At 36.3% G+C, this 17,783-nt stretch overlaps 1 protein-coding gene across 3 annotated transcripts in view; it reads left to right on the top strand.

Moving 5' to 3' along the window:
* The window catches only part of Nell1 (neural EGFL like 1), a 794,610-nt gene that overhangs the window by 703,337 nt on the left and 73,490 nt on the right, over nt 1-17,783 (top strand). The window lies entirely within an intron of this gene.

Below are 17,783 nucleotides of genomic sequence, written 5' to 3'. Positions count from 1 at the left end.
TTATTTAGGTGAAAAGCATTTTTTTAAAAAAGAATATAGGCCTGGAACCCAATTTTAGTTTATATATAACATGGAATATTTAGTGTATGGTTTTAATATGCACTATATTTTCCTGAAATGTGACAACTGAGATATTGAGGGAAGAGTGGACTTTGTTTTTCTCTCTTAGGGGCTTTACTGGGAGTTATTCACCAAGAGGTAGAATAGAAGGGTCAATAGCAAAGACTCTGGAGTCAGCCAGCCTTGAATTACAGATCTCGTGTTCACTAACTATGTGTGCCTTTGGGCAAGGTCTTCTACCACTCAGTTTCCTGAGCTCTAAATTGGGGATAGTAACAGTAGCTATGTTAAAATGTTGTGCAAATTAAGCGAGTCAATAATGGAATGTGCTTAGAGCAGGGCCTGACACAAAAGTAATGCTCTGACTTTACATTGGAAAATCACATACTGCTGACAGTGCAGCCCACATTAATTGTGCTCTGCTACAATTATACCTGCATTGTTTTGCATTTGCATTGTCAGTTCTTGGGATGATGATATGGACATGCATATGTGTGTCTTTTTAAAACATCAACCATAACGAAAGTGCTGACATATTAATTATGTATGATTTTATTATAATTTTTTTTGTATTTAATTTTAGGGTTTATGTTGATATATATCCAGGTATATATGTGTAGTTAGTTTATTCTATTTTTATTTTTTGAAAATTTTTTTTGGTAGCAGGTATTGAGCTCAGGGGTTTCCACCCTTGAGCCACATTTCTAGCCCTTTACATTTTTTATTCTGTGATGGGGTCTCACTAAATTGCTTAGGTCCTTGCTAAGTTGCTGAGACTGGCTTTGAACTTGTGATCCTCCCACTTCAGCTGCCTGAGCTGCTGGGATTACACATGTATGTTTCTATGCCTGGCTGGTTTATGTTATTTTAAAGTTTGATTTCAGTGTAGTAAGGAAAGCATTGCAAAATGCTTGTTAGTAACGACAGCCCTTGGGTATGATTTGATGGAGAACCACTGCAATAGGTGAGTGAAAAATCACTGGAAACTCCTGAATTTATATGTGATGAAAGCACAGATGCTCTGAGTAAAGCCAGGAGTAAAAAGAGGTTTCCACAACCCAGTCTGTTTTGTTTAAGCCTAAGGCTCTCCAGTGTACACAGGTTGAAAGCTTAGCTCCAGGACTAAGATTTTATATATATATATATATATATATATATATATATATATATATATATATATATATATATATATAAAAAAATATAAAATATCTGAATCCCTTCAAGTCAGTCTCTTAGTAAAACTAAAAATTAAATGACAAACCATAGAATTGTCTTCAATTGTACATACCAAAGGCTATTATATTAACATTTAATATTAAACGATTAAGAATTACTAGAATATGGAATTTTATTGTAAAATTAGACACTTTTGAAATTTATTATTGAACATTCAAGTCATTCTTCCACTACAATATTTGACTATCATGCCAGCCCATAGTGAAAAACTTCTGAAACAGATGTTATGTATTAACTATTATTGAAGTTACATTACTATCAATTTTGTTTCTTATTAATTTTTATCCCTAAACTCATGCAGTGATGGTCATTTTAATAGAATTATTTTGGGCCAATAATTTGTCAATAAGAAGACTTTAAGATAATTGGTTTCAATTAAAATGTGAATAATCTATGCCTTTATTGGTAATAAAGGAACAGGGATGCCTGCCCCAATTTGCAGTTGCTTCTACAGTGGCTGACTTCTATTTGTCAGGTCAACAATAAGTTTATACTAACTGGAAGCTGAAAGAGGATGAAGTGGATTAGGTAGAACCTATACTCATGCCTAAAAGAACCATTTGGAGAGCCCTCTCTCCTAAAGGGAAACCTGAAGTAGAGAAGACCCAGAAGCTGTGATGTTCCATAGGAAAGGTACAGAAGTTGTGGGTCCACTGGACACAGGTTCCAATGGTAGAAGTGATTGTTCCTTAGCTGATGATGTGCCTATGGAATACACCATGCCACCTAAAGTTGAAGATGAGCCAACATTTTTTGGAAGAACTCTGCTTAGCAAGACAGTGAAAAGACAGGTCAGATCTGAAATTGTACTTCTCTTCAGATATTTGAGATATTTTCTCTTGGAAATTCTGGACTTTTTTTTAATGCCACTTTCCATTTATCCATGACCAAGATGTTTCCAAGACTTACCAAGAATGCCAGGATGTCTGTCTTAGTAGAAATGGGAATGCAGATCAAATTATACATAAAACTATGTATCAGATTTTCAAGGCCAGCCTACTTACCATCAAAATGTGTGTGTGTGTGTATGTTCCAGGACTAACTTAAAATGCAAATAGACCATACAGTATTTACAATTATACACATGTTTTTTCCTCCAGTAGATTTGTAGGAGCCCTAGAAGTGTAAGTGACTAATGGCCATCTGCAAGGAAAGATATTACAGAAAGGCCCCTTCCCCACCTAAATAGAAAGTTTTCATGCGTCAATGGAAAATGACTCAGATTTTCTACTTGTCCTACAATTCCATCATTTCAGGGGAAAGTAATGAGAGTCCTATTAATCCTACTTTGCTCTCTTTGCCAGAGTTCCTGTCAGTTTGGGATCAAGCTTTAGCAAAATGGACTTCCCTTTTTCTTCTCCTTCACCTGAATTTCATTGGACTCCTTTAAGTAACAGGAATCAAAGACTGTCTATATGCTACACATTTTGCTAGGCTTAGGGAGGCCAAGATAGAGAAGCTTATTCAAATATGATCACACCACTTTCTTGATTAAAAGCCCCAATATCTTCCTTTGCTCAGACTCAAGTAAAATATCTTAGATTCCTCCTGATCTGTCTTTGCTACTTCTCCAGCCTCATTTCTTGCATGCTCTTACATTAAAAAGTTATATTTTACCATACACACGTCTTCTAATACACTTCTTTTCACATTTTTGTCCTCATATTTTTAAATGGCCTAATATATAATTGTCTTTTCTCTGTTCTTTGTGGGTTTGGTTCTAACATCACCCCTTCTGGGACATTTCCTTGCTGGATCTAGTCCAGTGGTGGTTTCCTCTCCTGTATCATCTCTTGGTAGTCTAGGCATCTTCACAATCAGAGCATACCACTTTGCACTGATAGTCATTCAAGTGCTTCTCTCCTCCACTAGACTGAGAACTCCTATGGGCTGCTGGCCCATAGATGTGCAGAGTAGATCTCCAGAAGAGAGTGGGTGAAATACCCTGATTCTCAACATTGCTCCATGCTGCAGTTGGCAATTCTAATTCTAAAATGCAGGTCTTACACCAGTTATTACTGCTGTGTCACCTTGACAAAAAACGCGAACTCTCAGAGCACCATTCTTTCATTTGTATATGATAAAAATAGGAAGATTTTCATCATGGTTGTTGTGCAAAACAAACACAACCATGAATCAGAGTTTTTAGCATATTCTTGTACATAAAAATCACTTGCAAGTATTGTCATCAAACATCCTCATTGTATATTGGAAGGGCTATATCTAAGCAGATTGTTTAATTTTACAAAGCCTTTGGAGAAATAATTTTCAGATGTATCTCCTTGCCATTTGCAAAGTTTGATAATCCTTGCAGTCAGAAAACAGCAAGGAGAAATGGCCCCACACCTGGATCACACTGTGTTTCACTCACCTTCTGACCCTCTATCCAATGACCTCTTTTCTCTGTATTTGAGAAAAGATTATATGCTTGGAAATAAATTCAAGAGGTTAAGGAAAAGTAGGCTGGGATATATGAATAAAATCAAGCCGAAGATGAAATGATCAGTCTTGCCATCTCTTCGGTCTTGACCACTTGTTAATAAGACTATTTTGTTCTGTTTTCCTTTCTGATGTACTCTTAGATTTCCCAAATCTAATGGGATCTTTCCTAGTTTGTGAACTAGAAAAGTTAGTAAATAAATGTCAGCAGCATGTATTTCCCTTAAATGATAGACAATTTGAAGAACTGAAAATGTTTGTAAAAATAAAGTACATGTGACATAACAATATTATAGTAGTCAACTTTTATTATTTGCTTCCTGGATAAGCATTTTATATTTCTCATCACTCTTAATAATAAGAAACTGAGGCTATGAGAGTTTAAAACCCACCCAAAGTCAACAGTTGGAAGAGACAAATGTGAAACACTAAACCTGCTCTTTGTGAGTTTTCAGTTTACCCTCTACATCAGATCACAGGACACATTCACATGTAGACATGCTCATGTGCACACATGGACACACATCTGAAAAGCATGTCGATTTAAGCTTCCAAATGAGTCCTTAAAGCTGCAAATGAATTCTAAAATATTAATATTTTTCTTTCATATTAAAAGTTCATGTTGACTCTGGTTAGCAAGTACAAAAAGGAAGAAGGTTAAAGACACTTATGTATGCCCGTTCGGGGAGACCATGGAGTTCAATTGAGTTCAATTTCAGGAGTGACTTTAGCATTAGAGTCAATGAGGAACAAGAATGACTATTTTTCCTGATGGCCTTTGAGCCGTCTGAGCTCCCAGAAGCAAAACATAAGGTTCACTCTTTTTTCTTTTCCTTTTTTTTTAACTTCTCTGCCCAGCTGTGCTCACTGTTGAGAAAACACTTCTAATCTCTAGAAAAAAATTAATTCACTCATCTCTCCTGATCTGCCTCCAGTTTAGTTCATCACTGGTTTGATTATACTTCCTGATACCTGAGATGCTGTCTACTTATCAATAAGACTCACTTTTCCTTAACCTAAATTGTTGAACTTTAGAGATTTGGAGCATTGCAACATTATTTTAACTCATGCCACTAAGCACATTACTCTTCCTATTGTTATTGAGTCATAAATCACTTCCTGGCCTTTACCCGCTGCCAGGTTTGCACTTAACTATTGAGAACATATACTCTTAGAAAATAAAATTACCTCGACTTTTTACACGCCTTGTTATCTAGTGCTGTTGAGAGAGGGAGAAGATCAGGGCAGTGTTTGAATCAAATCAGGTGGGTTGATATTCAGGAAGCAGTTACACAGACAACAAGACAAAGCTGAGGCTGGGAACGTATATCAGTGGCAGATTGCCCACCTAGCATGCATGAAGGCCCTGGATTCAGTCAGTCTCCTGCACTGAAAAAAGAAAAAAAAAAAGACAAAGATTTTCTTTTCTTAAACAATCTGGAGAATCTATGTTGCCGATGTCTGCTGAGATGACAGGAGGTATCCACAAAGCAAAACAATCAAACAGAAAATGTTCTAACAATTTTCTCTCTCCTCCTTTCCCTCCCTTTCTTTTTTCTTTATTTCTTTTTCTTCCATTTAAGCCATCCAGGTGATTACAAGTCCTCAGATACTGTGGGTAAAACTCTATGTAAAGCTCCCAGATTTAAACACGAGAGACACAGAGATTACTCAGATTTAGCCTCAGTGTGAAGCTGTTTTTATATTACTAGAGGAGGGAAGACATGCAGACAGTAAGATAACTAAAATCTAAGGTACGAAGTGCTGAATGCCATGAGAAAGGCACAGGCAAGCCTCCTGTAGAGAGATATTCCCTGCTGGGAGTCAAGGAGGTTTCATGACCATGAGAGCATTGGAACTAGACCCCAGGAAAGGGCAGAAGCCGCACGCTGGGTGGGAGAATGCAAGGCAGATAAAGACGAAAAAAATCTGTTTCCATCAGTTCCCTTGTTGTCTCTGAAAGTCTCTGGACTTCAATCCCAACCTCCTCAGATTGTTTTTCCATGTGTTTTCCCAAATCAAACTTGTTCATTTGTGTTGGACCAATCTTCAGTATCATCCAGCTGACCAACTGGCCAATCTATTGATTTGTCCATATAAAAGTATCATCTATTATATCATTCAAGTAAGGTTACTTGTTCACACTTTAATAAGAAATTTCTGAGATGTGACCTTAATTTCACATGTGCAATTTTAGATTATTACAGTCCCTGTTTCTGTTTTACAGAGGGAGATTTTCAGCATTCCTCTGATTAAAGATTTAACAGTCCTCAGACATAACTTGACATTCCCCTTGAATAAATCTTACTAGATTTATTCTACAACTTATATGCACCCGACTGGCATTTTGGCAGACAAAGGACTAAGGGAGTAGGTTTGAGTTTTACATGGGGCAGTATTTCATATACTTGTATCAAGCAGAACAATATATTTCTCAAAAATTCCACAAGTATCTGTGTTCCAACAGCTTCATGCTTCAAAAGGTCTATTCAGGTATTCTTAATGGGTGATCACTTTATCATTAGAGGGAAAAGATAAGGAAGGAAATTTTAATATTTTTTGAACAATATTATATACCATGACCTAATTCTAAGATATTTCTCCTATACAAAACTATCTTCTGCCTCACACTAAAACACAATCTTACCCTGGGCCTGTGAGATTCTTCATGATGTAGCCTCTGCCTGTTTCCCTCTTTCTTTGCTAATCTCCTAAACATTCCTTCAATAGCTTTATTCATATTATTGAATGTATTTCCTTCATTGAACATATTTTTCGCTTTCTAGAAGATTTTGTACATCTGCCTAGAGTGAGTGCTTCCTACACTCCCTTCACCTACTCTCATCTCATGGAGGTCTTCCCTGACCTCCCGTGTGACACACATCTACTATGACTGGTCTTGCCTGCTCTATCTCAAATTAATTCTTCTTTATCCACCCTCTGATACTATGGCTTATATTAATTTGCTAATTTATTGTCTATCTTCCTTTCTAGGAGATAAACAGCAAGAGAATAAGGACTTTTACCTTATTCATTGTTGAATTTCTAAAGCTTAAAACAATGAGCACCGCATAAGAAGCATTGAATTAAGTTTATTAAAATAGAGGTACTATTACTGTCCCTATTTTACAGAGGAACAAACATACTGTTGCTGTGGTTTGAATCTGTCCCTCACAGTACATGTGATGGAAACTTAATCCTCAATGTGACAGTGTTGGGCAGTGAGAACTAACAAGAGGAGGGTAAGGGTCAGTTCCCATACATGGATTAGTGTTATAATCATGGAAACTTTTGTCTTTTACTGAAGGGTGATACAAGAAGGCCCTCATCAGATGCAGGTCCCTTGACCTTTTACTTCCTAGCCTTCAGAGCCAAAAGAAATAATTCTGCTTTATAAATTATCCGGTCTATGGTATTTTGTTAAAACAACATAAAATGGACTAAGACAGTGGTCAACAGAAATTCAAAATTTATAAAAGATTGCTAGTCCTGTAACTGAAGCAGCTAGAAATTAAACTCATTTTTAAATCTCCTGCTCCCTCACTACACCAAAATAGCTTTCTATATCATGGTATACTAAATGCCTCCCTTGTGTTGTAGAGACTTTGATATTTACAATATCTTTCGTCTGTAAAAACCTTGTTATAATTGAGTATTTATTTTTCTCAGTTTCTTATTCAGTAAAACCTAATCTGGGTTGTTATCCTCTGCGGAGTAATTATGGAGGTCCTATTACATAGTAATCATTAATTAAGACACTTTAAACTATTAACTATAGCTGGTACAAATAATATTAGCAATGGCTTTCTCTCTTTCACACACTCTCTCTTTTTCTTTATTTCTCTGGTTATTTGACAAAGCTTTAGTTGCATCTCTTGTCTTGGTTCAATGCATATTAGAACTGGAAGGCATCTCAGTGAAAAGTGATTTTTCCAGTGTCACACATAATTCAGTAGGGCCTTCATGCTCTTCTTTATATTTCTAGTAGCCTTACATGCTCATAAGAGAGAATAAAAGTGGAAAAATAAGATAAAAACAAAATCTATCTTAATGCCCTAATTTTTTCCTTTGCCTCGTGTTAACATTTGTCATAACACAACTTCCTTGAAAGTGCTTCTATTTATTTTATCTATGTTTTATTTTTAATTATGTGGAGACACGACAGAGCCATATCTCAATGTGGTTTTAATTGGAAGTATTGATGTCTGAAGTTGCATCCTGCTGGGGAAATTTTAATTATGATCCACATGTCCCCAGTTGTATTTCTGTTATAAATTATAATGTTATCCCTAGCTCTCTGTTTCCTTCTCATCCTGTGAGTGGACTATTCATCCACATTCTTTGTCACATGACTCACTGAACCTCCTCTCGACATCATTGGCAAGACTTGGCCATACGACTTGCTGTGGCCAGTAGCCTGTGAGTGAACAGGATACAAGGTTGTATCCAAGTAGAAGTTTTGAATTATAGTGCTCCCTGATGCTTTAGCATATTTTACAAAGGATTGTTTTCTTAGTTGCCCTGGATGAGCACTTGACTTGACTTGCAGGAAACAAATATTTGTTATTGTAATTCATTGAAAAATATTGGGTTTGCTTATTATCAAAACAAAAGCCAAGTAATGGAGATAGTCATGCATTAAGAATATGTTTCAAGAAATGAATTATCATACCATTTTGTCCCTGTGGCAAAGTGTTGCAGGGTGATCATGCCATGTGTCCTCTTGACACAATTAAGAGATTGATGTAGGAGACTTCTGCCAGCATAGCACAGCACACTATTGATAATAAACTTATTTTTAATAAGTATTTTCATCAGCTTTTGTATTGCTATAACCAAAAGACCTGATAAGAACAATTAGACAAAGAAGTAGTTTACTTGGGGGCTCATGGTTTTGGAGGTCTCTGTTCATAGATGACCATCTCCATTGAGGACCCCAGGTGAGGCAGAACATCATGAGGATGGGTGTGATGGAGGGATATAACTCAGGACATGGCACCAGGAAGCAGAGAGAAAGATTCCACTGGACAGGTATAAAATATATACCCCAAAGGCACACACTTTGGGACCCACCTCCTTCAGCCACACCTTACCTGCCTACAGATGCCACTCTGTTAATCCTTATCAGGGAATTAACACATTGATTAGGTTAAGGTTGCCATAACCCAATCATTTCACCTCTAAACTTTCTTGTATTGTCTCAAACATGAGCTTTTGGGGGATACCTCACATCTAAACCAAAATAATTTGTGAGTATGCTCTGATATAATGATAAAATGTATAGTATATTGAGTACTTAAGCCAGAAACATAGTTATTTTATCATAGTTATTTTATTATCATGAACTTCTCACAACTGTATGTGCTATACTCTCACATTACTGGTAGTGCAGTAGATTTGTTTATACCAGCATCATCACAAACACAAGAGTGATGTGTTGTGCTCTGACATTAGGATGGCTATGATATCACAAAGTGATAGGAATATTTGTTTAATTATTACCTTATGGGACCACCATTGGATATGTATTCTCTCATCAACCAGAATATCATCATGCAGCACATTACTATATAAAGCAAATTGGGCAAAGACATAGAATTTTAAGGTAGAAGATCCACAAGAAATCATTGAGTCCTGGCTTTTCTCCAGTGTAGAAGTTACTCCACAACATCATGCCAAATAGTTATGAAACCACAACTTGAAAATATCCATTTGCATGAAGCTATCTTATCAACTAATCAAGCATTTTAAATTAACTCCTTCAAATGATACCTTCAAATGCAGCTGCAATTGATATTATCTGAGTTGTTCCCTGTACAATGAATTATTTATAATTCACCTTCAATTAAACTCTTCTTACTTAAATTAATTTGCTTAATAAAGATACTTGTTGTCCCTACCAGAAATGGACAACCATTATCACTTGTCTTAAATTGTAGGTCATTCTATAAAAAATACATGCCACAGAAACCAAACATTATTAATTTGTGCTATGTGCTCTTGATTCCTACTGACATGGAACTTTCTCTCTGTTTATTAACAACAATTATTAGGAAGTGTTAGAGAACTGATATGTTCTTTTATTGCCAGAAAAATGAAGAGGACATCAGTGAAGGAACATTTATTTGCTCTGTGATTTAGGGCTCTTCAATTTGTATCTGTCCCTTTTGTGGATCACCAGGAAGGCATATTTGAAAATAGACTGGATGAAGCACAAGAAATATCATTTCTCACAAGGACAGTTATTGTTGTGGTTTCAGTCTGAAATGTCCCCCAAAGGCTCACGTGCTAAAGGGTTGGTCTCTGTTTTAGACATCAAAGGCTACTGTGACTAAAAAAGACCTGATGGGGAACAATCATAGAGAAGAAAAAGTTTATTTGGGGGCTCACGATTTTAGAGATCTCAAGCTGTAGACAGTTGACACCATTCCTCTGGGATCAGGGTGAGGCTGAACATCATAGTAGAAGAGCATGATGGAGAGAAACATCTCACATGATGATCAGTCAGCAGAGAGAGAGATTAAGCTCAGATCACCAAATATGTACCCCAAAGGCATGCCTCCAATGACCGACCTTTCCAACCACAACCTACCCACCTCCAGCTAACACTCAGTTAATCCCTATTGGGGGACTACTTCACAGATTGGGTTATGGCTCTCATAATACAAACCTTTCTCCTCTGAACCTTCTTGCATTGTCTCACACATGAACTTTTGGGGGACACCTCCCATCTAAACCATAATGGTATCCAATGCAGCAGTGTCTAAAAGTGGGGCTTTTGGAAGGTGACTGGATCATGAGAACTTTATTGGTGGATTAATCTATTGATAAATTTATCATCTGAATGGACTATAGGGAGGTGGTGGTAATTAAAAGAAATGGAACATAATTGAAGGAGTGGGTCTCTGAAGGTGTGTCCTTGGGGACTCAAGCTCCTCCCTGGCCTCCTTGCCCTCTCCCTTTCATGGCTGCTAGAGCCAAACAGCTTTTTCCTGCCACACCTTTCCACTAATGATGTTCTCCATCTCCTTGGGCCTACAGCAATGGAGTCAGCAGGCCATGGACCAAAACCTCTGAGGCCATAATTCAAGATAAATCTTTTCTTCTTTAAGTTGTTTATGTTAAGTATTTTGGTCACATTGATTTAAAAAAAATGACTAAGAATTATCAACAACTTTGTCAATGACAATACATTGATATTTTGGGTATTGATTTTGATGGAAAAAAATTCGAACCTTTCTTCCTCTTTTACACTATGACACTGCCCACTGTCAAGTCTTCTTTTCTCCAGATAAACATCTGAGGCATTCAAGTTTTCCTTGTATGCTATGAGTTCTATGATTCTCTCCCAGTTTCCCTCCCCTGACTTGACTTTGCCTGGTCAAGCTCTTTAGTCTTGTGCAGAATAGGACCTCTGACTTGACTTTGCGAGGTCAAGCTCTTTAGTCTTGTGCAGAAGCAAATAGGGTGCATGTTTAAACAATATAATTATAACAGATCTGAGACTTATTTTTTAAAATACTTCATAGTTTTTATCTGACTCAAAAATTTAATTAGAACATTATAGGTGACTTTGGAATACAACAAGTGTCTAAGGATGGGCAGCAAAATTCCTTCCATTTCTGAAATATAATGAGAAGTTTTCCTGATGTTTTTACTATTAGCTTTGGAATTAACAAAGCTTTAAGCTACCCTGAGCAAGCCCAGGAGATAGTTTTGTTTAACTGTGCCAACATCAGAGCTGCTATTCCCACAAATTGTCTCCCTTATCCCATTCAGACAGAAATGCAAATCAGTGGATTGAGAAATTGTAGCTGCAGGATTTGGTCAAACAGGGCAGGGAAGAAGGACAATTTTCCTGCCTGGAAAGGACCTGGCTGTCACACAGACAGATTCGTTTGTAAGTGAAGCTATTAGGCTGTGCATTTGGCTTGACAATGTCAGCCACAGACGTGCTAAATTGTCACACATCTCTGACAAAATATCCTCGGCAGTATTTCCTTCTTTGATTTAAAATAGCTTTCAGATCTCTCTGGCTACTAGAAACTAACTGGACTTCTCTGCAATGATGCTTGAAAAATACAGGAGATTGTTTTTCCCCCCACCACAGTTTGCTCATTAGTATACAAATGTGCCTTACTGGGAAGGGGGAAGAAACTGCTCACCCCATGCTATGGCATTCTCTTTTCCTCAGAAGTCTTGATTTTAGTTTTTTCTTAAATTGAGCAGGGTGATCTGAATGGTTGGGGAAAGATACTTTGAATTAAGTTTTACTGTTTTGCTTTTTACATCTTCCTCAGAGCTTCATTCCTGGTCCCCAGATGTATTTATATGGTCTTGCCCATATCCCCAGTCACGTAGCATCAGTTTTGTTTTCTCAATAAAATGCAAATTTACAAAGTCTTCCTCTAAAGATATTCAGTGCAATGGCATGAAATTCTAAGATCTGCCTAGAACATAGTAAGTGTTCAATAAATGCAACTTAAATCTGAATCCAGCTGTATGAAATATTAAACCATGTTCCTCTAATGTGAATGCTTCCCAGATACAGTCTGCCCTGATTCAAGGAGCCTATAGAGCAACCCCATAAAGACAGGTTTGTGAAGGGCTTCTAAACCTTCTTCATCATTTCTATTCATACGAGGTCTTATGATTGGTGAAGAGAGCTCAGGAAAGAGCAGTGAAAATGATGAAAGGTCCATGAGGTCATTTCCTCTGAGGAAAGGGTTAGAGCAAATGGGTTCTTTAATCTGAGCAGGTGAAGTTTGCAGCATGACTTAATAATGATTTTCAAGTGTGATTGATGTTAGTAACTGAGAGAGAAATGGCAGGTTTGCATTAAAGTGGAAACACATCCTCATCCTTCTCCCATGATCTGCTATGTATTCTTGAAGAGCACAAGCAGGTAAAACAGATGCCCCCGTTGCTAGCAACAATAGTTTTGTTGTTGTTGTTGTTTGGGCAGGGCTGAAGATTGAATCTGGAGCCTAGCGAGGTGAGTGCTCCACCCTTGAGCTACATCCCAGCCCACAACAATATATACAGAAGCCAGAGTCAAGGATTCCCTTGCATGTGTATCTGTCAGAGGGAGCATCTGGATGGCTGGTGGCTGGATGTTTTTCAGGTTACTCATCTTTGTGATATGTCAGGACATCTGCTGTAGACTGTGCAGGAGCCTTTTAATCAGGGATAGGATCCTAATGCCCAATACAGAATCTGATGCTCACATAATATATGACAGGTATCCTCTAAGAAGCTTATTTACACATGGAGTATGTGATGATAGCTCAGATGGTAGGACTGAGGTTTGTTGGGGTGTTGTCTTAGTCATCTTGGTTAAGGGTAAGATAAACCCTGATTATGGGTTCTTCCTGGAATCAGATCCAAATGGGTTTCGGCTGAATCTCTACCATTTGCTGGGTGACATTGAGCACGTTAATTCTCCTCTGTAAGCTTTGTATTCTACTCAAAATTCATTTTGAGGAATAATAGAAACTCACTTGGATTAAGCAAAAAAGGGATTTATCAAATGGGTTTAACAGAAAGATGAAGAACTAAACTCTGCCAGAAACTAGGGAGAACAAGGCAGAGGGATGTTGCATGGAGCATCACACCAGTATACTATTAAGCACTTGCTGCCCTGATGGACTATGGTCTCCACCATAGCCAGTGATTTCCAACACACCCCATGCTCTTATTCCATTCTTGAAAGTTCTAGGTGGGAGTGTCTGCTTAGCCCATAAGTCAAATGCTGTACTCTTGAGTGCCATCATATTGGGGTAGGGAATATCTGTTCCCAACAGGCTGCTAGGCTACTTACCATTGGGTTTCTTCCAAATAAGCGAAGTCTTTGGATGTCTGTGATGGTTTGGATATGAACTGTCTCCTAAAAGCTCATGTGTGAGACAAGGTGAAATATTTGGGTTATGAGAGCCATAACCCATTCAGTGAATTAATCCCCTGATAAAGGATTACCTGAGTGATAACTGAAGGAGGGGTACGGTGTGGCTGGAGGAGGAGATGACAAGGCTTTGGGATATATATTTCTATCCCTGGCAAAGAGAGTCCCCTCCACCACCCTGCTTCCTGGTGCCATGGCCTAAGCTACTTTCCTCCACCATGCTCTTCTGCCAAGATGTCTGCTTTACCTTTGGCCCAGAGCATTAGAGTCAGCCATCTGAGACCTTTGAAACTGTAAGCCCCCAAATAAACTTTTTCTCCTCTAATTGTTTTTGTCAGGTGTTTTGGTCATAGCAGCAAAAAAGTTAACTAAAATAATGCCATTTAGCCTGAATGTCAAATGTCCACTGAGTTTCATTCTAATGTTTTTCAAAATAGAGAAAATATTTTACCCCATGTTGATGTACCCAACATATGCTAATACATGACAAATGATATTTTGCTTAACAACAATTACAGTATTGGTGGTGGTAGTTGAAAGAATTACATAGTAGGGACTAGGTACTTTTGTTTCTTCTTAGATTATGAATTCCTTGGGGGAGAATTGCTGTCTCTCCAATGAGAAATCTCAGTGGCTTTAAATATTAGAATCCAAACCTCTGGGTCTGATGCAGGAGCATTGCCTAGTTTTCCATGGTTGTAGTCTGATTGGTGAATCAGCATTGTAGCTGAATGCAAGAATAGAACCAGGAGACTAGGAAAGGATAAATAGCTAGTATGCATTATGATCTTTGTCTCAACTGTCAGGACCTCTTGAAAGTTTCAGCATCACCTTGAAAAGAACAAAATTATAGTTTATTTCCATATATTTGATTTTTTTGACACTGACCCTCCATGGAAAAGGAACAGATGAATACTCAAGCTGTTCTTTAATTTGGCTCAAATATTTTGACTCATCTATCATATAGATGATAGAAGCAGCTTCTCCCAACTGGGTCCAAGTAAGGAAGTCTTTATACATTCATTTATGTAGAATTTATGTTTTTTGACTTTTTAAAAACTATTTATTTATTTATTTTAGTTGTAGTTGGACACAATACCCTTATTTTATTTATTTATTTTTATATGATGGTGAGGATCGAACCCAGGACCTCGCACATGCTAGGCAAGCACTCTACCACTGAACCACAACCACATCCCTGTTTTTTTTTTTTTTTTTTACTTTTATACCAAATGTCACACCCCCCCCAAATTTTGTCAACATGTCATATGTTCTATAATGAGACAAACTTCTCTTACTGAAGGTTTCACATTATTTAAATCTGCATCCCAGAGGCTATAGGACATAATTACATAAGCATTTGACAAACAGATAAAGAATCCTGTGCTGGAGGTTCAAAATAACTAACATACTGTAAAAAAGGAAAAAAAAAGAAGTTTACATGCATATGTGGCATCAAATCATCCTGTCTAAAAGTAATGATCAAAATCCTGGCAATGAAAGAGAGATGAAAATGTTGTTTTCCTTAGAGTATGTCCAAGATCCCTCTGCTCCCCTGCCCAAAGGGTCTGATATTGCTAGCTTGAGCAGTCTCTTAATAATCTAATGCTTCTTCCGTGAAAAACATAGCTCCGTGGCAGTTCATCACTGCAAGACAGTGCAATGTCTTTTTACCTGAGGAACATGATATTCCTAAAGGATTGCCATTATAATGAAAACAAAACAACATAAAATCATCATATAACTTTTAAACAACCAAAAATTCATTTCATGGATCTGTGGAGCCAATTTGATAAGTAGCAGGTGATTTCATTATGACTGTGACTCATTCTCTGTAACCTTACGTGAAACCATGAGTGTCTGGCACTGCCTTTCCAGCATCCGGTTTATCAAGCAATTCTAACAGGTCCCTAGTGTATTCTGTTTGGTATTGGTAGCCCAAGTAAAAACTAGATTCCTTAAATCAAAACTAAGATGAATTATCTTTTAGTTAATGTTTAAGACCTTCACTTTTTGATTGAAATGGAATTACCTAGAGACCAAGCCACTTTAGTCTGAGTGTTGTTAGCAAGGCTGCTTGTAGGTAAGCCTAGGCTATCCTGTGTATCTTCCTTCGTGCCCCCTGAAAAAGAAGATCTCCTAAGTACAGTGATTTAAATAGTGTCGTGTCTCAGGCAGAGGTGTTGCTTTTTGCATTTATTGGCTTACAGGACTAGTTATTGTATAAAACTGCTAATAAAGCGATTCTATAATATATGTCAAGATTTTTTAAAAAATCCTCACATCTTGGGAGTCATGAAAATCAAAGGAAGATCAGAAGGGTAGAATAAAAGGAGAAGGGGTGAGAGGAGGGAAGGGAAAGGGGAAATACAAAAGAGATTTTGTCTGAATAATATTGTTATATTTTATGCATGGATAAATATGTAACGACAAATCCCACCATTATGTATAATTATAATGCACTAATAAGAAATGGGGAAAAACAAACCTTAGTGAGATATCACATCACACCCATTAGGAAAACTCGGATTAGAAGGATATAAGCTAGTGTGTGGTCTATGATTTTGCTGTCTATTATCCATATGAAATGAGGCTGTTTTGTAATGTAATTTTGAAGCTGTCATTTTATTATCTATTTTGGAAAAGTTTAAATTATGTTCAGATTAATTTTTTAAAGTTTGGATGGAATTGTCTATAATATATTATCTTGAAGGCTTTGAAAATGGTGTGTTATTTTTTCACTTTTTAAATATCTTCCATGATTACGGTTCTTTTCAGTATCTTTACTTTTATGCACAATTATACTGATTTATTTTTTTTAAAAACATCAATTTCCCTTAAGTTCATAAGTCATTTACCACACATTAATGCAGAATTCCTATGTAATTATTGTAATTCTCTGAGTATGTCTCTTTTTCAAATCTTAGTTGGATGGATTTTTGCTTCTTTGTATCCCTTAATTGGTCTTGTGGGAGTTTATTTCTTTAAATAGATCTGAATTTTGCTGTAGTTTTGTTCTTTTACTTAAGTTTCTATTTCACACAATTCTTAGCTTTTAAACTTATTTTCTTCCTACTTTATTGATTCATTTAAGAATTATTTTTAACTTCTTAAAAAGAAAGTCAAATTTCCTTATTTAAATGCAGATCTTTTCTTCTGGTCACATCCCACATTTTTTTTTTTTTCTTTTTGCAAAGTCCTGTGCTTCTCACTGTCATCTGGATAACTCACAGTTTCTGTGATTTTACTTTGATCCGAAGCTTGATGCAGAAAGACTTTCCTAACTTCAGGTTAAACTAATGATCAGATGATTTATTTCTTACTTAACCCATTTTGTCCCATTGTCTAGATGTGGCACAGATATAAAAACTTAAAGTTCAACCAAAATGACATTTATGGTACTTTTGAAATAATTATTATATTTGCAGAATTGAAAACTTGGCCCTTAATGGGTTCATTGGGTTATGTTAGAGAATGTGAATTATAAATGATCTGTTTAAAAACATTTTAATATTTTATTTGTGACAAAAGACCTAATGAACTTCATATCTCTCACAGATAAAATCTGTATGTGTCAAATACCATAATTATACATTCTATGCATGCATAAACTAAGGTTTTCATATTATTATTTATTTCTTCTCATATTTAGGTCTATCAGATTCTGAAGGTAATATAAAGACATTTTCTGCCATAACATTATTATGTCAAATTCTTCTTGAGTTCATAATAGTATTTCTTTTTTATAATTAGTTGCATTTTGTTCGCAATACACAGGTTTATACCTGTAATGTGTTCTTAGTGAGGTTGGCTTTTCTTTTGCATTTTATTATATCCTGTATCTTATTTTGAAATTTTAACTTTTATAATGTTAATATTGCCACCCCTACTTTGTTTGCATTGCCTAATATATCTCAGCCCATTTTAAAATTTTTGGTCTTTCCTATTTTTCATTTTTATGAAATAATTCAACCAGACAAAAATGTACAGAAAAAATGTATAACAGATGGCCAAGTACCAGAATTATTTGATTATTATATTTAATATTATTATATTTATATTTGATTATTTGATTAATTATTTGATTGATTATTTATTATTATATTTATATTTGATTAATAATATAATATTATATTTATATTTGATT

This window comes from Marmota flaviventris, chromosome 9 (assembly GCF_047511675.1).
Source record: "Marmota flaviventris isolate mMarFla1 chromosome 9, mMarFla1.hap1, whole genome shotgun sequence".
Lineage (NCBI taxonomy): Eukaryota > Metazoa > Chordata > Mammalia > Rodentia > Sciuridae > Marmota > Marmota flaviventris.
The sequence above is the reverse complement of the archived record's forward strand: the minus strand, read 5'-3'. Positions and strand labels throughout refer to the sequence as shown.